The 24,815-nt window shown below is 45.0% G+C and overlaps 1 long non-coding RNA gene across 1 annotated transcript in view; it reads left to right on the plus strand.

Annotated features, from left to right (window-relative positions):
• The first annotated feature begins 853 nt into the window (after positions 1-853).
• Positions 854-24,815, plus strand: part of LOC138249174 (uncharacterized) — a 44,234-nt gene continuing 20,272 nt past the window's right edge. The window contains exons 1-2 of the long non-coding RNA XR_011194759.1: positions 854-1,085; positions 1,252-1,351. This is a non-coding gene — a long non-coding RNA (uncharacterized lncRNA). The remainder of the gene's footprint in view (positions 1,086-1,251; positions 1,352-24,815) is intronic.

The following is a 24,815-nucleotide window of genomic DNA, read 5'->3' on the forward strand; positions in this document are numbered from 1 at the left end:
GCAGGCACGGATTGGTGTTTTTGTCAGTCACCGGGCCATAGAGCAGTCTCCGGGCTAGTTGACCCTTCGTTTTAAAGAAGTTGCTAAACTTTGCACAAAGCAGTGTGACGCTAGTAATATTATTTACTGCAGCGCTAGTATACTCCAAGGCTCGAAGCGCTATAGAGACTGAAATAATGGGTTTTGGGGGGATGCCGCAACCCCCTACTCCGGAGAATGGGGAAGTTGTGCAGTCCGAGGCTGCATTGGTCTGTCTGGGCTATTTTTTATGCTATGGGTAGCTGGGTGTAATAGGGCGCCATTTTAAATGCAGGGCACCATTTTGGGGCAGGTGACTTGGTGGTTGGCACATAGCTGTAAGAATTGTTTATCAGTTAGGTGTTGTTGGCAGAGGTTAATTAGTCCGTCACTAGGACGTTTATATACTAAACCAGAGGTGAAGCAGTAAAATAAGTAAATATAGTGGAAGATGGAGTCGACTTAGCTGCAGAATGTCATCCGAGGAGCTGATGCAGCAGGCCCTCCGTTTCCTGAGGGAGGCAGGCCGAATGGATGTTGTCCACGAGAACGCGCTGGCAGGTTTGTGGGAAGGCGGGGGGGTGGTTGGGAAGGTGTCCAGGGAGTGGGGGAAGAGCTGGGAGAAGGAGGGGAGGGTGGGGAGAGGCGCGGGTTGGCTATGCAAGGGGGCAGGGGACTGGAAGTAGGGCTAAGTGGGAAGGTGCCAGCTCATCTGACTTGTTTTATATATCGCCAGGCGGAGATAAGGGAGAAGAGGCGTGACCCAGGCAGGCCAAGTATGGCTCGGAGACCCTGGGTAGAAGAGAAGGCGGGGCCACCAGTGGCCAGCCGGATGTCGCCATTAGAGAAGGTTAGTGCCCGGCACGGGCAAGCTAAGGACACCTTTTTGAGGCTGTGTGAAGGTAGGGGTGGTGTGCCTACCAGCGTCGGGGCACCGAAGAGGCAGCATCCTGGTTCCGAGTAGTGGCATGGATGGCTCAATAAAACCCCTCGGCACAAGCCACACGAGGAAAGAGCGTGGTAGCAAGAACGCAACCAAGTAGAGGCATCAGGGGTTGAGGTGCCGGGTGAGTATTGTCTGGTGGGGATAGAAACATCCTGGTTGGACTTTGATGAGGAGAGTGTGGAGAAGGGAGAGATCAGGGAAGATGAAGAAGGAGAGGGGAGGAGCAAGATTGGTGAAGGGAAGGGCAGAGGGGGGGTCACAATAATGTTTTTGCTCAATTGTTGCAGGCACACAGCGCACCGGGGAGGCCCAGAAGAGCGCGAACTGCAAAGGAAAAGACCCAGCTGGCTAGGCAGAAGGCATCGGAGCAGCCACCAATGACACCAGGTAAGGGTGTGCATACGGTGACTGCCATGGTGTCAGTGGTGATTGAGGCCTAAGAATCTGGTGCTGGCGATGAGGCCCACTTGTCAAAAGGAAGATACGTGGCAGATGTAGAAGTGACCACAGATGATGGCAGACAAGGGGGTGACAAGAAGGAGTCAAGGTGGGCTGACCAGGGGTGTTAGTTAGGGGGGATAGGCAGAGCACAGGGGGAAGAGACAGCAGACGCAGGGGCTACAGACAGCAAAGAGAGTAAGGTGAAAAGAGAGTAAGGTGAAAAAACTGCCTTACATTGGTACCACTAAACCTCTTGGAGCCCATCTAATGCTTGCTACAAATGAAAAAATATGGAAGTTAGAGATGCTCAAACTTCTGCATAGGGAGATGAGGTCAAAGGGGGTGGCGAAAGAGGAGGAGTACAAGCTCACTAAGCAGCCGAAGGTTCCGGTTACTATTGAAAACCTGATGGCGGCATTCCTGCGTTTACTGCAAGTGATATCCGGAGAGATACGTTACGCTATTTAAGTACATGGATATAATCCGGAAAGCGCAGTTGAATTATGGAGGGTATGCATGGGTGCAGTACGATGAGGAGTTTTGGACACGCATGGCAGCAGACCCGGCGGTCCAGTGGGGCGAAATTGACTCAGACTTGTGGCAGCATACCATGGGCCAACTAAGTTTTGGAAAAACATATTTACGGCCAGTGGGCTCCCTATTACCTTTCGGCCCTTTCGGGACTGCCCCACCCAGGGAGGGGGGGGCTACAGGAAACAGACCGGCAGGAGCTTCAGGAACCGGGACAACACAAAATGGGACTTGTTGGGATTTCAACAAGGGAATGTGCACTCAGGAATATTGTAAATGTAGGTACAAGTGCTCAAAATGTGCGGGAAGACACACGCTGGTCAATTGTTATTGGAACAATGAACCCTCAATGAACGCATCAATACAAGGTCAGGCTCAGTATACAGTAGGAGCACAACAGGGCTCTTACTCCGGTTAACTTAAGAAGGTTGAGAATTTGGTTGGCACAGTATGACAATAAGGATTGCGCAGAGTTACTGAGGGAGGGGTTTACTCAGGTGTTCAGGTTGGGGTATAAAGGCTCGAGGACGAGATGGTGGGTGAAGAACCTAAGATCAGTGAGGGGCAAGGAGGAGGTGGTGCAGAACAAGTCGATGAAGGAGGTTGCGGAAGGTCGCATGGCAGGCCCTTTTTAGATTGGTCGATGCGTAAGCTCATTGTGTTACCTATTGAGGTTGTGCCCTAAAGTGAGGCTGGACAGTTCCGCCTCATACAACATCTTACATGGCCGGATGGCGCATCAGTGAATTACTTTATGCCAAAGAACTTGACAAGAGTATCATACTCCTCGGTTGACGTGGCAGTTGAAACGGTGAAGGCGTTGGGTCCCATGGCGCTAATGGCAAAGACTGACATTAAGTCAATTGGTTGTTCTATTTTCTGTTCCTTGTTTGAGTGCTTTAGCATGTTTCTGCAATGGCTATTCATAAGGGTCACAGGTCACAGAGCGGTGACCCATTATCTGGATGGTTTCTTCTTCACTGCGCCCCCAGGCACTGTGCTGAAATTTTGGGCCAATTTAAGAGGCTCATGGGGGACCTGAGTGTGCCCCTGACCCCTGAAAAGACAATGGGACCAGGCACAGCTTTATCCTTTTTGAGGATTGAGTTAGACTCAGAGGCCGTGACGGCCTGCCTGCCGGAAGACAAAAGGGCTGCCATGCGGCACAGGCACAAGGTGACAGCGAGAGACATATAAGTCGTATTGGGGCATCTACATTTTGCCTGGAGAGTGGTGAGAGCAGGGAGGACATTTTCTAGGCCACTGGGACTGGCTGTGGCAGGACAAGTTACCTCACCACCATGTGAGGCTTACGGCAGGTATAAAAGAGGATTTGCATACGTGGTGTATGTTTCTGCAATCCTTCAATGGGGTCCCTTTGCAGTCATGGCAGAAGTACTAGTGGGATGAACAAATGTTTTCAGATGTGGCAGGCGCAGCAAGTTTTGGCATCTACTGGCAAGGACAGTGGTGTGTGGAAGAGTGGCCAGCTGAGGGGAAACAGGGAGGGAAGAGCATAGCATTCTTGGAACTGTTCCCATTGATAGTGGCAATCTGTATTTGGGGGCAGCATCTGGAGCATAAAAAAGTGGTTTCCAGGGTGGATTACTTGGCAGTAGTGCACTTAGTGAATAGGCAGTCAGCGAGAGATCCACAGGTGTTGCAGTTGCTGAGGATATTTGTCTTGGGTTGCTTTATTCAGGGCTAGACATGTGCCTGGCGTGAACAATGACATTGCTGATGCCTTGTCTCGTTCACAGTGGAAGAGGTTCCATGGGCTGGTCACGGACAAGGAACTGGTCAGGATGGAGATGCCAGAGGAGCTATGGAGCATAGGCAACAGAGGAAGGAGCATAGGCAACAGAAGATGCTTCTCTTGATGGTGAGTTCCTTTGCGTCTTCTGTGAGTCTGGCATAAGTGCTAGCTTGGTAGGAATTCTTGAAGTCTGGCACAAAAAAGCGCTGAGGGCCAGTGAGAAGAAGAAGGATGTGGTACAGTTCATCATGGATTTGATTGGGAGAGGACAGTTGAGGGTAACCATTGCAGGGAAGTTGGCAGGGATTGCTTTCGTAGGAAAGTTGTAATGGGAAAATCAGCCATCAGGGGAGAGCTTGGACAAAGGATCCTGGAAGGATGGGCCAGAGAGATGGGTCATAAAGGGGTAAACAGGAGGCCAATTATGTTAGGACTGGTAAAAGACCTGGTGAAATCCCTTAGGGCCATCTGCGTCAGGGAAGGGGAGGCACTGTTGTTTGGTACATTGATGTCATGGATGTTTTTTGGAACTTTCAGGGTACTGGAACTGTTGGGTAAAGGTCAGTCAGCAGGCATAGCCTGGCAAGATGTGCATGCAGGCTAGAGGGGATTCAGTGTCATGTGCGTAATTCGAAAACAGATCAGGCAGGGGTAGGCGCAGTGGTATTTTTGAAGAAGTATCCGGTAAAAGGGATATGTCCTTAGAGTTAAAGCAAGCAATTGAGGAAGCAGAGAAGGGATCGGGCAGGGTGTGTGTTTCTACATGGGGTTGGGAGGAAGGTAACGGCATTCCAGTTACTTGCGCTCATGAGGAATTGCTTGATGGCCTTGGGCTGGGAATCAACGTTGTTTGGTACGCACTCCTTCAGAATAGGAATGGCTACAGAAGCTGAGAAACAAGGTTGGGTAGGTCAGCGATTATGGGCTTAGGGCGGTAGAAGTCAGATTGCTACCTGCGTTATGTGCGCAGCAGGGGAAGATGGGTTTCAAGAAAGCGCCTAATAATATATTTTGCTGTTGCAGGTGTCATCCCAGGACCTGATGCGAACTGCATCTACATCTTGGCAGTAGTGCATTCATTCATAAAGTGGGTACAGTGTCAGGTGAGGAAGAACAACCTCAGAGGAAATCTGGGATTGGACCGGGAGCACTACAAAGTGCAATGGGAGGGAAAGGGGGAATGAGGTGGCAGGAATTGTTGCTGGTGTTAGAAAGAATGAAATCTAGAGGTTTATGCCCAGACCTGTTGTTAATACATATGGGGGGAAATGATATGGTGGTGCATACTGGTTTAGACGTGATGAAAGCTATGAAGAGAGATTTGTTGGGGCGATACAGAGTCAGTGGAGTGGTTGCCATGTGATATTATGGCTTTTGTACCGCTGAGGGCCTGCAGAGGAGTGAAAAAACTGGGAGCTGTAGAGCGTAAGCGCAGGAAGGTTAACAAAGAGATGAGGGATTTTTGCTTAGATACAGAGATCACACGTGTGGAGCATGTGGATTTAAGGTACGAAGACGTGGAGTTTTTCAGGGGTGATGGTGTACACTTGTCCTTCATGGGCATGGATGTATACTTGTTGCAGATGAGGGAAAAGGTGAGGGAACTTTTACATGAGCAGAAAAAGTCGAGTGGGGCTGCCTTTTTCTGGTGGCGGGGGCAGGCTGAGTTCACATGGCATACAAATAGCTACAGATAGCGAACCTGGCAGTACACATTGAGAACAAAAGGGCGGTGGACAACAGTAGGCCAGGACAAGCCAGGAAGTAAAACATTAAGAGTTATGCTAGTTGCAAGTTCATTTGTTATGTTGCCTCAGAAGGCTGTCCATGATAGGAAACAGTTTCAACTGGGAGTAAACAGTAGGAACAGTTTAAGGAGTAATGGATGACAAGGTTAAGTTAAATGAGAGGGGGAAGGGTAGGGGAGGGGGGTAGATTTGGTAGAGGATTGACTGTATAGTGAGGTATTTAGTTTTGTAATGCGAAGGCCAAGGTTTTGAATTGTAAGTCCACCTGTTCGCAAATTAAGCGGCCTTTTTCACACACAAGTAAGTGTCAGTGTTGGTAATGCCCCCTCTTCCCCAAAGGCTAGTGGCGCTGATGCGCACTGCAAGGGCCGGCAGCAGGGGGATATTTATTCACAAAGCAATAAATACCAGCCTGACACTTATTGTCACCTGTAATCACTTTTTCATTTTAATTGGAAAATGACGCTGGATGACTCAGCCTGGGATGAAACTATTTACATATCTGTTGCGGGACAAGATTTTTAATCCTATTTTTTGTTTCCGGAAAGAGCAAGATGCTTGCTGGCTTTTCATTTGAGGGGCTGTTAGGGAAAGGGTGGGGGAGGCATGCAGAGGCACAAGTGAGAGAGCTGGGATGTCTCACGTCAATCTGCACAACAAGCACACCCCGATGAAAAACAGATTGATCTCCATTCCAGACTTATGCAGGGCTTGGGGTAGGTCTGCTCATGTTTCCTACTCTGGACAGGCTCTGGATGCAAAGCAAGACCTTCTGGGGCAGGCCAACAGCGGACAAAACCAGAAGACTAAACACTGCTACAGTAATGTTTAACAACAACACACACCAGTCCCAAAAGCATAAAAAGCCACCAAATCTATTGCACTCCAAAACCGACATATGAAATCTCAAGAAAGAGTGGAAAAGTGAAGAACTGCATGCCAGAGGAAAGGTTGGCCCCAAGCAGGATTGAGCTGATTTTAACAATGTGGGCAAACTTCAGGGAGAAAAAGCATTGGAAAAGGCAAACAGAATTTGCCACTTATTTTTTTTTTTGTGGCATGGCGGGAAAATGGAGAGAAGGGGCCCAATCTTATGTGGGGCAGAAAACAATGGACAGCAGGAGGAAGGTGGGAAAGGAAAGCTACACGAGGACAGGGTTTGGGAAGACTACAACGGTGGGAGGGAGCAAAGAGAACCACAGTACGGGTGTAAACTTCATGAAAAAAGCACTGGTAGAGCCAAACAGTTCTCTTGCATGCAAGAGCTATTTGACCTTGTCAGCGTATTTTTTTTTGCGCATGACAGGACAGCGAGGGAGGGACGAGGCCAGATCAGTGGGGGGCCATAAAACAATGGACAGCGAAAGGAGGGTGGGACAGGCAAGCAACATGAGGGAGGAGTGAGGGAGCACCACAGTGGAGTGAGCAAACAAAACCATGAAGAACAGGGAGTACTGGGGTGGACTACAAAGACATCTACTGTATGTTGAGTTTTAGCAATAAGCTGCTAAACAGAATCCACTGAATAAAACACCATCCAAGTGTGCAATGGCAATATGATTGACCCCTCCACCCTCCATGCCCGCCCCCGCTTCCTTGCCCCCCTGGACTGTGCTAGCGGCTGGCCACTAAGAAGGCCCATCCCTGGACCAAAAGGGAAGGTCATGTAATGGCTAAAAGGCCACTAAGTCATAGTGGAGCCTGTGTTTACCTGGGAGCAGCGCTTTAAATGGACCGGTACTGTCTGGCACGCAGTACTGGCACTTTGTTATTTTTAGAGGGAGAGTACCTACACTTCTCAAGAAAAACATAATACTTTTAATTGGAGAGTACCGGCACTTCTGAGAAATAGGACGGGAGCTGGGCGGGAGCACAAGCTCGCAGGCGGAGAGGTGAGGCTGCTAGGATTTAACTGCAAGCCTGAAATGTATCTAGGAGAGGGTGCTTACAGAGACAAAAATGTCCAGCAGCCTGTAGAGAAAATTAAAGTAAACATTTGCAGACTGCCTGCGGTTACCCTGTGACAATGATTCATAGCTCCTGGCATTTCATCTTTGCATTACCTTTATAAGATTCTTGCCTCAGCGTCTCATTAACCAAGGCTGCAGGCAAGCACATTGAGAAAGAAATTATAAAGTTGTCCCTGAAACCAAGAGATAAAGAACCAAAGCGTAGCTATATAGTACTTGGTCCCTGCTCCTCAGAGGAAATAAACGAGGGACTAAGAGAAACGGTTGACCACTAGGAAGCCAGGATTTTTAAAGGACACTGGAATAGACAAATGGAATATCTTTAAGCCCAAGAGAAGTATACTAAAGCATCAAAGAGATCATATGCTTATGCACCCCCTATAAAGAGCTTTTTCAAGGTAACTACCCCAAAATTAATGTGCAATTAAAAAAAAACATAGCGGGTAATATGTGGAATATGGTCCTCAACTGGCATTTTGAAGGTGTCAAGATATGAAATAGCGAAAAGTGAATCTAAACTTACCACTGTGCACAGTCACAATATTTTGGTAGTTGGTATTCTATCTATGAAATTTTGGTAGCACAATATCGCAGTGCTCAGTATTCTGACACATCTGACACACCAGCAGACCTTCAGCATTCACTCTTCTGGGGTTCTTTGTAGTCTCCTATTCTGCCTGCTCGGGAGAATGAACGTGACGATTAGTAACAGTTATACCAAGGCCTTGGCTTCATAAAGGTCCAAAGAACTCCTAGGCCTTGTCTGGACTATGTATGTAAGGAGAAGGAGGCTACTTGCTGAGTGCTCTGGTGACCTCATAGAATTGTTGCAGAATAGAGGATATTCGTCCGACTCAGGGACAGGTATTCTGCTGGTGTTACTAATCGTCTGAATAGGAGGAGGGATCTCAGGAGTCACGCTCAAACACCCATTAAAGGTTGTCATTGGTCCCCCTTTCTGAGGACAGGCCTTGATTTCGAAGCTTCTACCGAGGCAGTGGTATCCCCATGTGTATTTCCAATTCTGTATTCATACATCCCATTGCATTAGCCATCATCTGACACATGACCTTCCAGACGTCTGCGGAGGGAACCATGCAGACTGTTGACTGAACTTCGAAGCAGGTTGGCAAAGGTCGCTGGAGCATTTTAAAACCGTCATCACTGTCTGGGGGATGTCTCACTTACTAATTAGTAATTATTGCGATTCTTATCAACTCGAAGGAGGCCTGTGATACTCATTACATTTAAAACCCCACGTTTTAATTTTATATAATGGCCATGAAATTGACAGTCTGTCATTCTATCCGAGTCATAAACATGAAATGCTTCCTGACAAAAAGCGTGCATGAAAAAAGAAATCTGCAACCCTATAATAAAATGATTCCTCTGATTTTATTTTAACATTTATGTCCGGAGAGATAATAAAAACATGCTTCTCGTTGTTACTCATATGACTTGGGAGGAGAAGAATTCAAAAACACACACTTGACCTGTCAAACTAGCTCATTAAGGCAGAAAGACAATTGGCAGCCAAATCATGTGTCCTACTGGCTTCCTTCTTGCACACGATCTTGTGTCTTGTGCCAGCTGCTTCAGTGACAGACTGTTCCCTCATAATTAACTTTCTTATATGGCACAAAACGAATTGCTCATAGGCAGCCCCAAAAAAGTGATACATGACCTGATGTATCAAAGGGTTTAATCCCTTTCTGGCCCTCATTATGAGTTACCTGACATACTAGCCCCGGGGGCTTTGCTGTGTGTTACTGACTGAAATTATGTATTCCTCAAACTTTGGACACGAAAATTCTGGCCCTGAAACACAAGACCAGTGCTTAATTTGTAAATAAAAAGGTGCCGGTGTCCAAAGCCCTCCTCTTAAACATGTGGCTGCTGCAATTAAATGTGTGAACACGGAATACTAAGAGAGCGTAATCCTGAAGCCATCTCGGGCCTCTTCAATCCGTATAAAGCCACTCCCTGCTCCATCAGCTCACTCTTGCAGCTTTCCACTTTCTTCCTCTGTGACACTTTTTCGTTTTTCTTTTCCCCCGTCTTCCCCATATGTGTCTTTTGCTCGCAGCAAATGCTTGAGGCAGAAGAGTAAGCCCCGGCCCTCAAAATAAGTGCCGGTGCTCAGCACCGGAAACAACAAGCACAAATTAAGCACTGTACAATACCCCGAAGACCTCTTGGGACCTGCAGGGGCTGCTGGCAGCTCCTGCACAGACCCGGCCCTTCGCTTTGTACTTCTGCTGAGGGGAACAGAAAATGCGTCACACCAGCTGAAGTGAAAGGATCCCTGCCTCGCTGCTGCTCCTAACCCCACGCCATGCCTCCCTCCCGAGAAAACAAGCAATTGCAATGCAGTGGAACTCGCATTTAATCGAGTTAGAGCTATTAGCGTTGTAAACTCCTAACAGGACTTTAAGTGCCTCAGAAATTGAAAATAAAAAGTAAAACAGTTTCACATAAGCCAGCCAATTCAAAGTGCCATGCCATGAGCATGAAGGAGACACACAAAAGGAAAAAGAAGTTCGCTTGTAGTCAAACGTATTGGCAAAAGTGCAAATAGCCATGTAACAGTGGTGATGTCCAAGGCGGTAACCAAACCGTCCTAAGGAGGGACAAACGTAAAGCATTCACCAATGATAACAAAGGATTTTTGAAGGGCAAGCCTATAAACTAGCGATATTGATGGACGTGAGGTGAGCGTGGTTAAAAGCCCAAAAAGATAACAACACATTGGAAAAGCAGTGCTTGCGCGCTGCTGTGCTCAACCTAAAAAGCCCCCACATCCTTTACCACCTGCTCCAAATAGATGATTAAGGTTTGCGCATTTGAGTCTGTTAGTTCCCCGGAAGGAGAGAAACTTGCAGAATTAGACCTGTTATTACTGGGCTGCATGCAGTTCCCCTTTCCAGGGGTAAAAGCTTGTAATCCCTGTTATCACATGGGATAATACCAGCTGTCTATCATTAAATTTGGCCATTGTATCTCCTTACGTGTGGATAACGGGGAACTCAGAATGAGGAACTGTCAGTTGTATAATGCATTGATACATGAGGGCCAAAATGATTTAGCCAAAAATGTGACACTTTGTGCAACGAGTGAAGCCACAATTTAGATGCACAGCACATGTAGTTGAAATCTTCAGTATAGTCACTAGACTTCTAGTTGCCACCTCCCCTCATTTTCCCCAGCTAATGATGCTAAACTATGTGTCAGACTGCCTCTCCAATCAAAATGTTTATAAAAGTTAAAAACAAAAAGTTGAGTGCAGCACTGTGAAAATCTGAAGCACTATGGTGCAAAGATTGCAAAAAAAAGATAGTGGACCACCATATTTTTGTTTTAAAAAAAATATGGTGGACCAACATATTTACCATAGGTCACATAATGATTGATGGAACAGTCGACTGCGCTGGTGCATAAAATGTTTTTGCACAGGAGGCAGTGGGATCTTGTGTGACATTTGTATTCAAGAGACACCATCCAGTACAAATTACTATAGATGACAACCACCAAATTTGCAGCGTAAAATGTGTACATTGGTGAAAATGACATCACCTTTGGAAACACTGCACTGTTTACTTGATCATTGCTTGTTTGCCCTTTGTCCCACGCCTGGCCGTGCTGCTTTAGTTGCAAGAAAACCTAGAGGGTCCACACTTTTCCCTCCCCATTATTATCAGGAGTCTAGCGCTATGCGACACACAACTATTTGGTGTTATGCTCACATCAGCTTTTCGGTGCAAAAAATATATTGTGCCCTGGAACGTTGACTGACTCTGCTGTTTGTCTTGCTTTGCATTACATACCATTGCTTTGAATCATGAGTACTCGCTTCGATGCATAGTAAATCTCATCCTGAATTTGTTTTAAGATGCTCCATTTCACTCCCAAACCTCAAACACCATTTAAATTTGGAAAGATCACAAAGTGTGAGTAGGGCCTTATTTAGGGGTCAGAAAAATGGGCATAAAAAACTTGTGCCCACTTTTAGGTCTAGCGTTAGCCAAGACCTTTTGATTTACTACAATTATGTGCATAATATACTTAATTAAAGGCGCTTTCAGTCAGCCCTACTTATCTATTGGTCTGTTTTTTTTCGTCATTCACATTCTTGTGCCCACTACAACATACAAGACAGGCAATGGGTCAGCCCACTTCAGCCATTTGTTAACTTCTGTCTTCTGCCCTTTTGCAAGAGGAACTTCTACATATAAGATATTTCCTTTCAGTGCCAGGGACTACTAGGACCATATGTGCTTTTTGAGATCAAAACCTTTTTTTCTTTTAGGCAATTTTTGTTTTATCTTAATGAGGCCCAGCAGCTTGCCCAGCAATAAAGCTTTGCAAAAAATATGTCAAAACAAGTATTGACAAAGCCAAAAGGTTGAGGGCCAACACCAGACCTATTGGCGTTGCCAATGCTTGTAAACCTTGCACCTTTTGGGTAATACGTATAGATTGCTTGGTTTATGCACTTCAGTTTACATCAGCTCTAAGCCAGAACAATGGATTCATACTGTTATGCTGCCAAAGCAGTGAGCTGGAAGGAAAATCTGGCTCATTTGGAAACAGTGCTGCAGGGTATTGCTGTGAGAGAGCAAGATTCTCCTTCTAAAATGATTGTAACCTTATCTGGTACACTTAAAAGAAAGACCTGAAGACGAACGAGGCTGTTTACATTACTTCTAAATAAGATGTCAATTGACAGTAATGTGAAAAATGTGCAATATGTGAATTTGTATACTATCCCCTGTTCTGGTTACATACAGCTTTGGGGAAGTAATTTTACACTTGTGAGTACATCTACGCATGTAACTCTTGACCAAGTTTACAAGTTTTGGCTGTTCACAAAATGTGTAAATTACTCAAACGTGTAACTTACCTTTGTGACTCAAGCCCAAAATCCCATTTTGGTAACCTTCAGAAAGGGTGGTATATTCTCTATGGCCAAGTAGATACAATTAGAATGAAAAGGTCATTTATAGAACAGAATAATATTTAAATTAAATGTTATGGCAAAATTATATAAATAATTCTTGTTGATATGGATCAAACATGGCATGAGTCTGTCAGTTACTTGCCAAAATGGACCTGCTTGTGAAAAGTAATCAGCAGCTGTAGTTAGACACAAGATGCAATGTATGAAGCATAGAGTATGTATGTACATGTATGTACATATATTACATGCATGTACAGTATGTATTTACATATGTGTACAGCACTTGCAAATTTTTTTTTTAAATATAACAACAACAAAACTCAAAGCAAGCCATGTAAACTAAGACACAAATGCAAATCCCTGCTCCGAAATAACACTTTCGATGCATCCATATGCCACGTATCCTAAAACATATAAAAATCAGTTGGAGACAATGTTTCTCCTTAACTACCCCTTGTACTCATGCATTATGTAAAGCCTTCTTGTGTTGCATAGATTCCACACTACACAAAAACATATTAACTAACTAACTAACTAGGTAAATCAAAAAATAAAGGTATTTTGCCTCTGACAGGCCTCTAACAAAATTACTTCTGGACACTGCACCAAGAAATCCCCATTTACCAGTTGCATACTGTCTAAAATGTCATCCAAGAATTTGTCTATTACAACACGTTCATAGAGGTGGTACATGACAGAGCCCTGCCCAACGCATCCTCTCCAGCACTCAACCCTGGAACCTATTGTAGATATAGGTTCTGTTTAGTGTTTAGTACACGTTTGTAATATTTTACATAGTGCTTCTAAGCACTGTGCATTTTGGTGAACTTTTGTTACATGCATGTAATATTGCATCATTTACCCTAGTCTATCTGTATGCCACTCTTTCCCACAATTTTTGGATGAGTAGATGTTCTGTGTCTGGTCAGTATGAAGTACTTTATTGATCTGGAAAATGGCAGTATGTTGGACCTGAATCAGATTTTCAAATTTTTTAGAGGCAAATCTTTTCACAGATATATGGGAGACACAGTGCCTCATCGTAAAAAATGAAGGGACACATTTAAGAAAAGTGGTGCTGCACCCAGTGCAGTGCCACTTTTCTTGCACCCCTTAGCGCTCCCCTAACGCCACCATGTGTGTGCCGTATTTAAAATATGGCACACGATTTCGCAGGGTAGGGAGCAATACCGTCAAAATTGTTGACGCTATTGATGTACTGATCAGGGTTAGTGCCAAACTTTAGGCACTAACCCTGAATAGTACATAGGGGCACAATGTAACCAATGGTGTGCCCCTTTTTAATGCCTGCTCTGTGCAGGCATTAAAAATGCTGCAAAAAAAGGCGCAAAGAAATCTTTTAGATTATCTCCTAAAAGGGGAACGCCCCCCCTTGCATACATTATGCCTGACGCAGGCATACTGTGGCAAAGGGGTTGCAAAGTGGCACAATGCATGCATTGCACCACTTTGTAAATCTAACGTGGCGGTTTTGGCCTTGTTGAGCCACATTAGCATAAAAACATTATGCTAATGTGGCACAAGAAGGCGCTAGGCCCTCTTAAATCTGGGCCGAAATGTCTCCATCTCTTGGAGGTAGATAAAAGGATTTAAGTAGCTACTTTTCAATAAATCTCCAAGTTAATAGCCTTCTAAGCTTCAAAGCCCCCTCCGCTGAGGCGCCAGTTAAATTCACAAAAGCGAAACTGTGGAGTAAAAGGTGTAGAATTGTAGACAGTTAGTGATCCTCTGTATAAGCCCCAAGTCATTCAATATATGTAGCCTGGCTTGGCTCACCAGGTACATGTAGCATGTGTTTCATGTTTTAACTTTAGACACCCGAGGTGTGTTACACGCTCTGAGAGTGTGTGTAAAATGTGAAGCACCGCGTTTTATCTGTTTCTTCACTAGACCATTTCACAAAGAAAGAGGTGAAGATTAGTAGCACCTAAGTATGAGTGGGATCCCAAGCTTTTATTCCTTTGTAACATGTGTACTCTGCCTCTACCCTATCCACACATTCCTCCCCACCCAGGTATAACATATTGATCTTCTCCTTATTTCTAGCTAGGGGGCCTGATTGAAAAACATATGATATCTTTGGGAGACCTCCATTTTATGAGCCACCATGCCCATCCCAAGAGTCTTTGTTACACTAGCTTATGATGCCTGTTTTGACCATTCGATAGGAGGCTGTAATCCTTACTAGTATTTCCTACATTTTTGGCAAAAATGAAATGCCAAAATACCATATATCTTTCTTGGTCCATTTAGACAGCACTGCTCTTTTGAACATTTGCCGATTCTTTTATGTTAGGAATTAGTCCTTCAGATTGGTATACTTTCAGCAGTGTAATGCATTGTATAGGAGTGTTGATCTTGTTCCTGTGGGCCAGGCATTCTAAGGACTGCACTGAGAAGAGCTGTGATTGGGTCCAATGTTGGTTGGCCCCTCTCCTGCTCTCCCAAATAACCGAGCAATCTGTTTTACCTTTGACGTTGGGATTCCAAAGATTAGCCTTCACCCATTTCATGAAGTGATTCCACATCCAAGAGCATGCAGTGTGTCCTCCATAATTGTCCAGTTCAGCATGTCTAGTTCCTATTGGCTTATAACGAGAGCAACACTTCACCCCGTCACTCCATCGTGCAATATCAATTAGATGTAAACTTTTCGTATTGCCCCATTGTTTGCCCCTTCACGATTCCCACCTGGCCTTTGTGTGTTAACGTTAACATTAACCTCTCAAGCCTGACACACTGAACCTTGGTAAAGACTTTAGTATTCAAGCTGAGGAGAAAGACGGAAGTTCAAACTGTGCACAAGCTGGAATTTTTTATGGCTTGAGTATCACTGAGACTGTTGCATTTGCCATGCGGAGAGTCACCTTCTGAGAACAATGGATGTTGTTCATCAGATCTGTTAGTTCGCTCATAAGGTATTGTGCAGATGTTCTGTAGAAGCTCACTGTATTCCCATCCAGGTCAGAGGCCTTTGATGGTTAAAGCTGTGGATAACCATTAGCATTTCTTCTTTAGAGACAGGGGCATCCATTCTGTCAGACAACAAGTGAGATTTTATTTCCTCATGTAGTGTGCTTTCATTGGTGTGTAATATTAGATAGAAAAATGAAAAGCAGTTAATCTCCCTTTGTCCGCAGAGGCACCTTATTTTAGACTGACTAAGACCACCTACAAACCCTAGTGCTTGTTGCGTTCTCAATGTGTTGGCCTACAATCTCCCCCCTTTGTTAACTTCTTCATGAAATCTCATACTAGTTTGTGCTATCCACTCTGAGTGTTTTAATCTGGCACCTCAGAACTTTAGCATCTCACGAAAAGGATCATGACTGTTAATGTGTGCTTTGTTTCTGTCTCATGTGCATCACCCTTCACTTTTCAGTCTGGGTTGACCATACTGCTGCCTAAAAGACCTACTGCTAACCATACACATAGAGTGGACTTTGGATCAGCCTCCTTCAGTCATTAGCATATTAGGATCAGCCTCTCTCAGCCATTGTTTTGAGACCTTATCAATGATATATTAGATCAGCCCAGTTCAGTGTCATTCTTTGGTTGTTTGGTATTGTTTGGTGTATCACCCTGCCTCCTAAATTTCACCATAAGACTTTTTCTCACTTTCAGTTCTTTTTCTCATGCATGCATTCCATGAGAACAAATTTTTTACACCAGCAGGCAATTGTAAAAGCCTTTGCCATAGGTTTGAGTGTGAATCTGACTGTAACATGGCATCCTGATAGCTTTTTCGAACATCACAAGCAATTGTAGCAAGACATTATCATATTAGCTTCCATCACAATGAAATCACTACTACCAGTAACACACCACTATCAATATCACCAACACCACACTACTATTAATGCCCAAACACCTATACCATACTACCACCATTATTACACTATAACCCAGTACCACCATCAGAACCACCAGCATCGCCATAACTAACAAGACCAATAGCACCAGCAGTACCCTCACAAATAAGAAGGAAGATACTGGTCTGGGATTGCTTGTGTTCAAACTCCTAATGGTAGCCTGAGGTTTCATTCTTTAACGCTCCCCCATGAGAGTAGTAAGTTTGTTGTCAGTGGAAGCTGTTTTCCCTTTTAGTTTCTTTTGAATCCCCTCAATGGGTTTTCAATGTGCCCGAGACAGTCTCATCGTGTTATCTTGTGTCAATTATTGCTGCCCATGCCAGGCACCCTCTGAGGCTGGTGTTGAGTTATGCTGTGTCTTCTTTCCAGATTGGTTCTGCCTGGAATTTGATAGTGTTCTGCTCTCTGATCTGCCTGTGTAGATTTAGGGCTATTGTGGCAGACAATCGTGTAGCCTTCTGTAGGAGGTAATGCTATAACTGATGAGAGACCCCACAGAATTGAGAAATTATCCAGGCTGTTACTCCTTATGCTTCTCCTCCAGACACCTGGTGTTCTCCCCCTCAATAGGTCTACCATGCCACCCACCTTTTCATGGCACTGGCTTTTTAACTTTACAGGCATGCTTGTAGAGCATATGTTCTTCCCTGTGAAGTTTCTTGGAGCTGTTGACAGATAAAGATTGTTATTTGTTACCCAACACAATTGTGCTCAACTTATCTAACCAATGACTATAGGGTCATGTCCTTGCAGTGGATGCATTAGTCCACTCAGCCACCAGAGACTGCTCTTCCTCCTTGCAGCATTAATCTTCACACAAATAAGCGCAATGATTGTGCTCTTCACAAAAGTTCCCACTCTATATCCACGCCTCTCAGTGGTCACTGGAGTGCTACTTGTTACATCTACAGCCTAGCCTACATTTGCTCTGTTAGGCTCACTTTCAAAGCGCCACAGCTCCTTGCTGAAACAAATCTCATTTGGTGGGAATAACACCTCTAGAGCTCTCATTCACCCTTTGGTTAACTGGCTCAACTAGGGTCCTGGTTCAAGAGCAGGAGCTTTGTACCTTTTGCCCTTGAAGGTTCTTTCTCTTGTCTCATCTGGGGACATGTGCATGGATGTGCATTTGGCCCTGGGCTGCGGTCTTCTGGTCTGCCCCTGACAGCAGAGGCTTACCATTGAGGCCCCAGAGGCTGCCTCTCCTGGTTCACCAGCCTGACTAGGAGTGCCTCACTGCTTTGATGCTTCTTGCTACACTGCACTGGCCATTATGAAAAGGCTCTCCGCACCCCACAGTGTCCGACTGTTGTATGAGTGTCCACCTGCAGTCAACTGATTTTGGACCACCTACAACTCCAGTGTAGCCTCTGAGCTACCCCTCTGTCCACCAGCTCAGGAGTACTTCTAAGGCTCTGAGCAGTATTTGAGAGTGCTGCCTCTCCATTATAGGCAGTCCAGGCTGTACTGTTCCTTCCTGCTGTCTACCTGCCCCCATGGAATCACTCACTGTTTTTTCAGTCAGCCACAGTGTGTCCTGGTTTCTTTACCTGGAGGTTCTTCTCCTCTTCATTACTGCCTCTTTGATTCCCCTGCTTGACGCTGGCTGTTAGGGAAGCAGACACTTGGAAGAATGTTAGGTTATCTGCAGATGTCCAGGTTGGGAAGGAGCCAACAGTTAGAGCACATCCGGTTATTTTGAGCAATGCCACATTCCTCCCGACTTTATTGTGTTTCTCCCACTTTGATACCACATTTAAATGAAAAACATCTGACTGTTATTGCATGCCCTGCCCCAAAGTACATTTACCATATCTTTCATATTGGTACATCCAAGGAATGTCCAATGGCCAAAGTATGAAGAAATAAATGATTGGTAAGACCCCAATAAGGTAGCCCAATTAGTTGTGTGGAAAACTCCTGGTAGCTGCTAATTTGGGGCGTCAAAGCTGATAAAGTGGGCACCCTGCTGTCAAACAGGACGTCTCCTGCTACACTAAACTTGCATTTCCCCAAACTGGTTTAGAGGTGGGGGAACAGTAGCTTCTGAAGGCAAAGCTTCAGCTGGCTTCACCATTGGAACCTATAACACAGTGACCAACACCTCCACAGATCCACCAGATCAAAGCATTTGAAGGCCTGCCAAGCTTGGTGTGGGCATTTCATTGCCCATTTTTCCTGCTCGTGAGAGCCATGTGATGCATAGTGGACGAGCCCAGGATAATAATGATTAATGGCCCTGTCGCACAGACAGAAAAGTTCCTGTGCAGCAGGGCCATTAATAAATTATATTACAGAAACAACTCTCCCATTTTGGGGATCTATTTCTGCAATACAACAACATGTTTACCAGCCTCCATTACATGGTAGCCAACAGGCATTACAGTTTTGATGAGAGTGCTCCTGCCATGCAGGAGGAAGCACTTTTGACAAACGGGTCCCCCTAAATATGGTCGAATCCGTCCACCGCATTGCAAGATTTGCAGAAAGCACACCACACTCTGAATGGCTCCCTTCCTCTTGGGTGTATAGATTCGGCCCAATTGTTCTTCATTTTCTTGTATAAATGTGGAAGAATTCTATTCAGAAATTTGCAACACAACATCTAGCCCCTCCCTCGATGACAAGATGAGGTTTGGCGTAGACATGTGCTGGAGAGGGAACGCTACACTCGTATTGGTACTGCATGTGTTTTGGGGGAAATAAAGCACTTGCCGTGGACCCTGTACAGCTCTCTGTTGCCCTTCAGCTGGTTGTATGTCAGAATATCGGGTACAAAAGATATCATTCTACAAGAATATCAAAGTAAAAATATCTACAACCAAAAATATCATGGAGGTAAGTATACATTAGTAACCATAGATTAACTACTCTTAACTCGACATCTACCTGCCTTGAAGATATACATATGTTGTCAAAGTATATATGGGTGGACTTAAGTATAGTAAACCAATACTTATCAATATATATTTACCTTGTCAATATTTTGGCGAGGATATTATTATAGCAAAATATTTGAAATCAATATTCTGGTACCATACTCTTTCGGCTTGGTGTGTGCTGTGGACACAGCAAATACAAACATAAATGTGAAACTTTATTGCAGAATTGATGCCTCCACAGGCTATTAGGGGATCAGGTAACACAAGTTCCAAGTATTACTTAAGTGTAGTCCTGAAGCCACATCTTACTTTGGATCTTCTGATCAGTCAGTGCAGGAACAGTCACCATTTGTCCTGCACCAACCCTTAGCCTGAAACGTTGTATATTGCAGGGGATGTCAAAAAGTTTTATAAATATCATATCTTCTGGTGAAGAGAGATTGTCATTCTTGAAATCTCTTTAATTAAAGAGATTTTTCAAGATGGATCAGGTGTCTTAAACAAAGTTGTAAAAGGCACAATCAGGATCGTTCATTGACCTAGGAAAGAATCATCGCTAAGGGGATAATTATCGGAAAAGTTGCCCTATTCCTGGATAAAGAAAACTAGCTTTTCTTTCTAGAGATCCAACCATACTCAAAATGCCAGCAACCACATAAAACGAGAAAAGGGGACTTATACAAATAAGCATTAGATGGATTATATGAAAAACATATCATTTCACAAAAACTGGTAAAATCTAAGCTCTCAATGTAAGTCAACAAGGAATAGTAGTAATAGCTTGGTGATGTATATCACTTTAACACACTATGGAAAGCAAAGGTTCTCACGCTTTTAATAACAGTTTAATAACGAAAAATCGAATCACAGTCTTATATACTTAAGTCCAGTTTCGACAACTAGATTTCATCCTGTCAGATTTACAGCAGTCTTTCCAAATAGAACCCTATTTTATGTTGAGAAGTGAGATTTTTCAAGATTGTGCCTCAGTGAGTTGCTGAAACAGTTATTTAGGTCAGGGCCCAAAGCACCACGTCCTTCAATGACTAACTGACAAAACTGAAAAAACTCTGATCTATCTGCATGAGCTTCAAAATGACCCATATTTGAAGGGTCTTGACCTCCTTTTACTTTCATTTCAAGTCACAGAATTTTCAGTCTTCCGGTTTGAACTCCACAAATATCCACTACAGAGCATTTCAACGGAAATATTTCATCGTCAGTATTACCTCGTAACCAGGAACAAAATGGCAGCTGTCTAATCAAAACAACACTGCGGCACATGGATCTTTCACGTAGACGTCTGCCTAAAATAGCAGAATAAAAAAATAAACATCTCATGAAGCAAGCACTGGTAAATGGAATAGGTCTATTTTTAAAGTGTTAACACAGTCATGCACATATACCCACAGTATTTATGCAGCGTCTCTGTGCAACCTGTCTTTTTCTCTGCCTCCTATGTATGTGTCCTGTTTTTTTCTTCCACAAGCTTGAAATGTTGCTTATTTGTGTTGTTAGAAATTGAGTCTCTAGTTGGCAGTGGTTTGCACTCTGTCCAAGTAGGGACTCTCACTCTAAACAGGATAAGAGAGTCACAATCCTCAGATAATCCCTACTCACCCTCTTGGCAGCTTGGCACGAGCAGTCAGGCTTATCTCAGAGGCAATGTGTTAAGTATTTGTACACACTCACCCAGTAACACAGTGAAAACACCACAAAAGTACTCCACACCAGTTTAGAACAATAGCCAATAATTATATGAGTAAAACAAGACCAAAGCGACAAAAATCCAACAACACAGGCAAATATATGAAATTTTAAATATTAAATCCCAATAAAGAGCTCAGAAACACAATAGCTCCAACTGGGGCTATCACAATGTCGGTGATGGAGTCATTCCCAACAGTCCGATGACACTTCATGAGTTAGTGTGGTGCCAGTCACGGAGTTGCACAGACCCCCAGGTACAGTACATTTGAAAACGATGAAACAAAGATGTTGCACGGAGTCGGGGAGGTAAGGCTCACTAGAGCCAGTGCGGCATTGGCTCCTTACTGCGAGGCAGGGGATGTGAGACATTGATTCCTTACGGTTGCAGAGTAGGTGATGCGGCGTCGGAGATGAGGAGTCGGTTCCTTACGATGCAGCGGGGTTGATGAATCCAGCGGGTTAAAACGAGATGGGGCCACCTCTTGGGGTTGCTGTCACACCACAGGACCAGAGGCACTATGGCAGGGTCAGGTGTCACGGACGTTGGTAACACGGCACTCAGGACTCTTGATGTTGCAGGACTTCAAAGACGCTGCAGCGGGTTTTCTCCAGCAATGCCAGATCTGCGGCATTGATCGTGAGACTTCAGCAGGGACCATGACTTCGGATGCAGGTAACGGCGCAGAGTCGAGCAGTGGCGCCTGTTCTGGAGTGGTCCAGAGTCTATGTGCTTTGTTCTTGCAGTTTTTCACCAGAACTCACTTCCAAGGGTCCAGGAACTGGATTTGGCACCACTTAGCAAGTCTGCTCTCTCAGCGAGAAAGTCCAGGTGCTGGCAGATGACGTCTTAGATGTCCCTGAGACTTCTAACAGGAGGAAAGCTCAGTTCAAGCCTTTGGAAAACCTTGGAAAGCAGGATATATAAAGCAAAGTCCAGTCCTTTCACTCTCAGGGCAGAAGTAGCAGCAGCAGGCAAGCACAGCAAAGCAACAGGCAGAGTGTCAGGTCCTCCTCAAGCATCCAGATCTTATCTCTGGCAGAATGTCCTCAGTTCAGAAGTGTTCTGAAGTTGTGGGGTCAGCAGTCCAATACTTGTACTAATTTCTGCCTTTGAAAAAGGCAAACCTCAAAGGAAAGTCCTTGTAGTGCACAAGACCTTGCCTTTCCCTGACCTTGCCAAAGACACACTCCAGGAGGTTGGAGACTGTATTGTGTAAGGCGAGGTACAGCCCTATTCAGGTGCAAGTGTCCGCTCCTCCCTCCACTCTAGCCCAGGAAGACCCATCAGGATATGCAGGACACACCGCAGCTCCCTTTGTGTTACTGTCCAAAGTGAATTACAAACAGCCCAACTGTCAGTCTGACTCAGACATGTATTCAGCTCCCAGGCAGAGGCACAGAATGGTTAAGCAAGAAAATACCCACTTTCTACAAGTGGCATTTTATAACTTACAATTTAAAAACCAACTTTACCAAAAGATGTAGTTTTAAATTCTTAGTTCAGAGGCCCTGAATGCCATATCTCTATCTACTCCCAATGGGAAATTACGCTAAAAAGATATCGTAAGGCAATGCCCATGTTATCCTATGGGAGAGATGGGCATTGCAATAGTGAAAACTGAACTTGGCAGTATTTCACTATCACGACATGTAAAACACACCAGTGCATGTCCTACCTTTTAAGTACAATGCACCCTGCCATGGGGCTGCCTTGGGCCTACCTTAGGGGTGACTTACATTTAGTAAAAAAGAAGGTTTGAGCCTGTGTCAGAAATGGAGTCTCTAGTTGGCAGTAGTTTACACTCTGTCCAAGTAGGGACCCTCACTCTAGTCAGGGTTAGGGAGTAACACACCTATGGAAACCTCTGCTTAACCCCATTGGTTGCTTGGCACGAACAGTTAGACTTAACTCAGAGGCAATGTGTTCAGAAATTGTACACACACATACACAGTAATAGAGTGAAAACACTACAAAAGTACTCCACACCAGTTTAGAAAAATAGCTAATATTTATCAAAGTAAAACAAGACCAAAATGGCAAAAATCCAACATACACAAGCAAAGATACGAAGTTTTGAAGATGAAATCCCAATAAAGTGCTTAGAAAAGCAATAACTACAACTGGAGCTATCATGGTGTCATTGACCGATTCGTTCCCAACAGTCCGATGCCACTTGTGAGGGAGTGTAGAGCCGGTCATGGAGTCGCATGGACCCCAAGGTACAGTATCTTTGAAAACGATGAAACAAAGATGTTGCATGGAGTCGGGGAGGTGAGGCTTCGTTGGAGCTGCTGCGGCATCGGTTCCTTACTGCTACCGGGGAGGTGAGGGGTTGGTTCCTTACTGCGAGGCGGGGGAGGTGAGGTGTCGGTTGGGAGGTAATGCGGCATCAGTGGCAAGGAGTCGCTTCCTAACGAACAGGCTAGGTCAATAAATCCGTTGAGTCAAGACACGATAGGGTGCTCTCTCGGGGTTGCGGTCACACAACAGGACCACAGGTGCCGCAGCAGAGTCGGGTGTCACAGACAACGGTGAGACGGTACTTTGGACTCACAATGACGCAGGACTTCAGAGGTGCTGCGGTGGCTTCGGGCCAGTGGTGCCGGATCTGCAGGCATCGGTCGTGGCTGTTGCACTTCAGCCTGGACCGCGGCTTTGGATGCAGGTAGAGGCATGGAGTCAAGCAGCAGTGCCGGTTCTGGAGTCGCCTGGAGTCAATGTGCCTGGTTCTTCTTGTTTTTCACCAGAACACTTCCAAGGGCCAAGGAACTGGATTTGGCACCACTTAGCAAGTCAGGACTCTCAGCAAGAAAGACCAGGTACTGGCAAATAAAGTATTTGATGTCCCTGAGTCTCTAACAGGAGGCAAGCTCAGTGCAAGCCCTTGGAGAACCTTGGAAAGCAGGATGTGGAAAGCAAAGTCCAGTCCTTTCACTCCAAGGGCAGAAGAAGCAGCAGCAGACCAGCAGAGCAAAGCAAAAGGCAGAGTGGCAGGTCCTTCTAAGGTATCCAGGTCTTCTCCCTAGCAGAACATCCTCAGTCCACAAGTATTCTGAGGTTGTGGGGTCAGCAGAGTCCAATACTTATACTCATTTCTGCCTTTGAAAAAGCCAACCTCAAAGGAAAGTCTTTGTAGTGCGTAAGACCCTGCCTCTCCCTGTCCTTGCCCCAGGCACACTCCAGTGGGTTGGAGACTGTATTTTGTAAGGACAGGTACAGCCCTATTCAGGTGCAAGTGTCAGTTCCTCCCTCCTCTCTAGCCCAGGAAGACCCATCAGGATATGCTGGACACACCTTGGCTTGCCTTTTGTTACTGTCTAGAATGAATTCACAAACAGCTCAACTGTCAGTCTGACCCAGACGTGTGTTCAGCAAAGTGGTTCAGCGAGAAAAGGCCCGATTTCTAAAAGTGGCCTTTTCAACCTTACAATTTAAAAACCAACTTCACCAAAAGACATCTTTTTAAATTGTGAGTTCAGAGACCTCAAACTCCATATCTCCAGCTGCTTCCAAAAGGAAATTACACTTGAAGGCAATCCATGTGTTATCCTATGGAAGAGATAGACCTTGCAATAGTGATTTCACTATCATGAAATGTAAAACACACTAGTACGTGTCCTACCTTTTAAATACACTACACCCTATCCATTGGACTGCCTTGGGCCTACATAAGGGGTGATTGACTTGTAGTAAGGGGGAAGGTCTGGGCCTGGCAAGTGGGTGCACTTGCCAGGTCTAACAGGCAGTTCCAAACCCCCCACCTAGACACTGCAGTGGCACGTCTGAGACATTTTTGCAGGGCTTCTCGTGTTGGTGGCACAAGCAGGCCCACTAGTAACATTTGATTTACAGTCCCATGTAACACATAGTGCACTTTAATAGGGGTTTACTAGTAAATCAGATATGCCAATCATGGAAAAACCAATCACCAATCCAATTTAGACAGAGAGCACTTGTACTTT

Source organism: Pleurodeles waltl, chromosome 8 (genome assembly GCF_031143425.1).
Source record: "Pleurodeles waltl isolate 20211129_DDA chromosome 8, aPleWal1.hap1.20221129, whole genome shotgun sequence".
Classification (NCBI taxonomy): Eukaryota; Metazoa; Chordata; class Amphibia; order Caudata; family Salamandridae; genus Pleurodeles; species Pleurodeles waltl.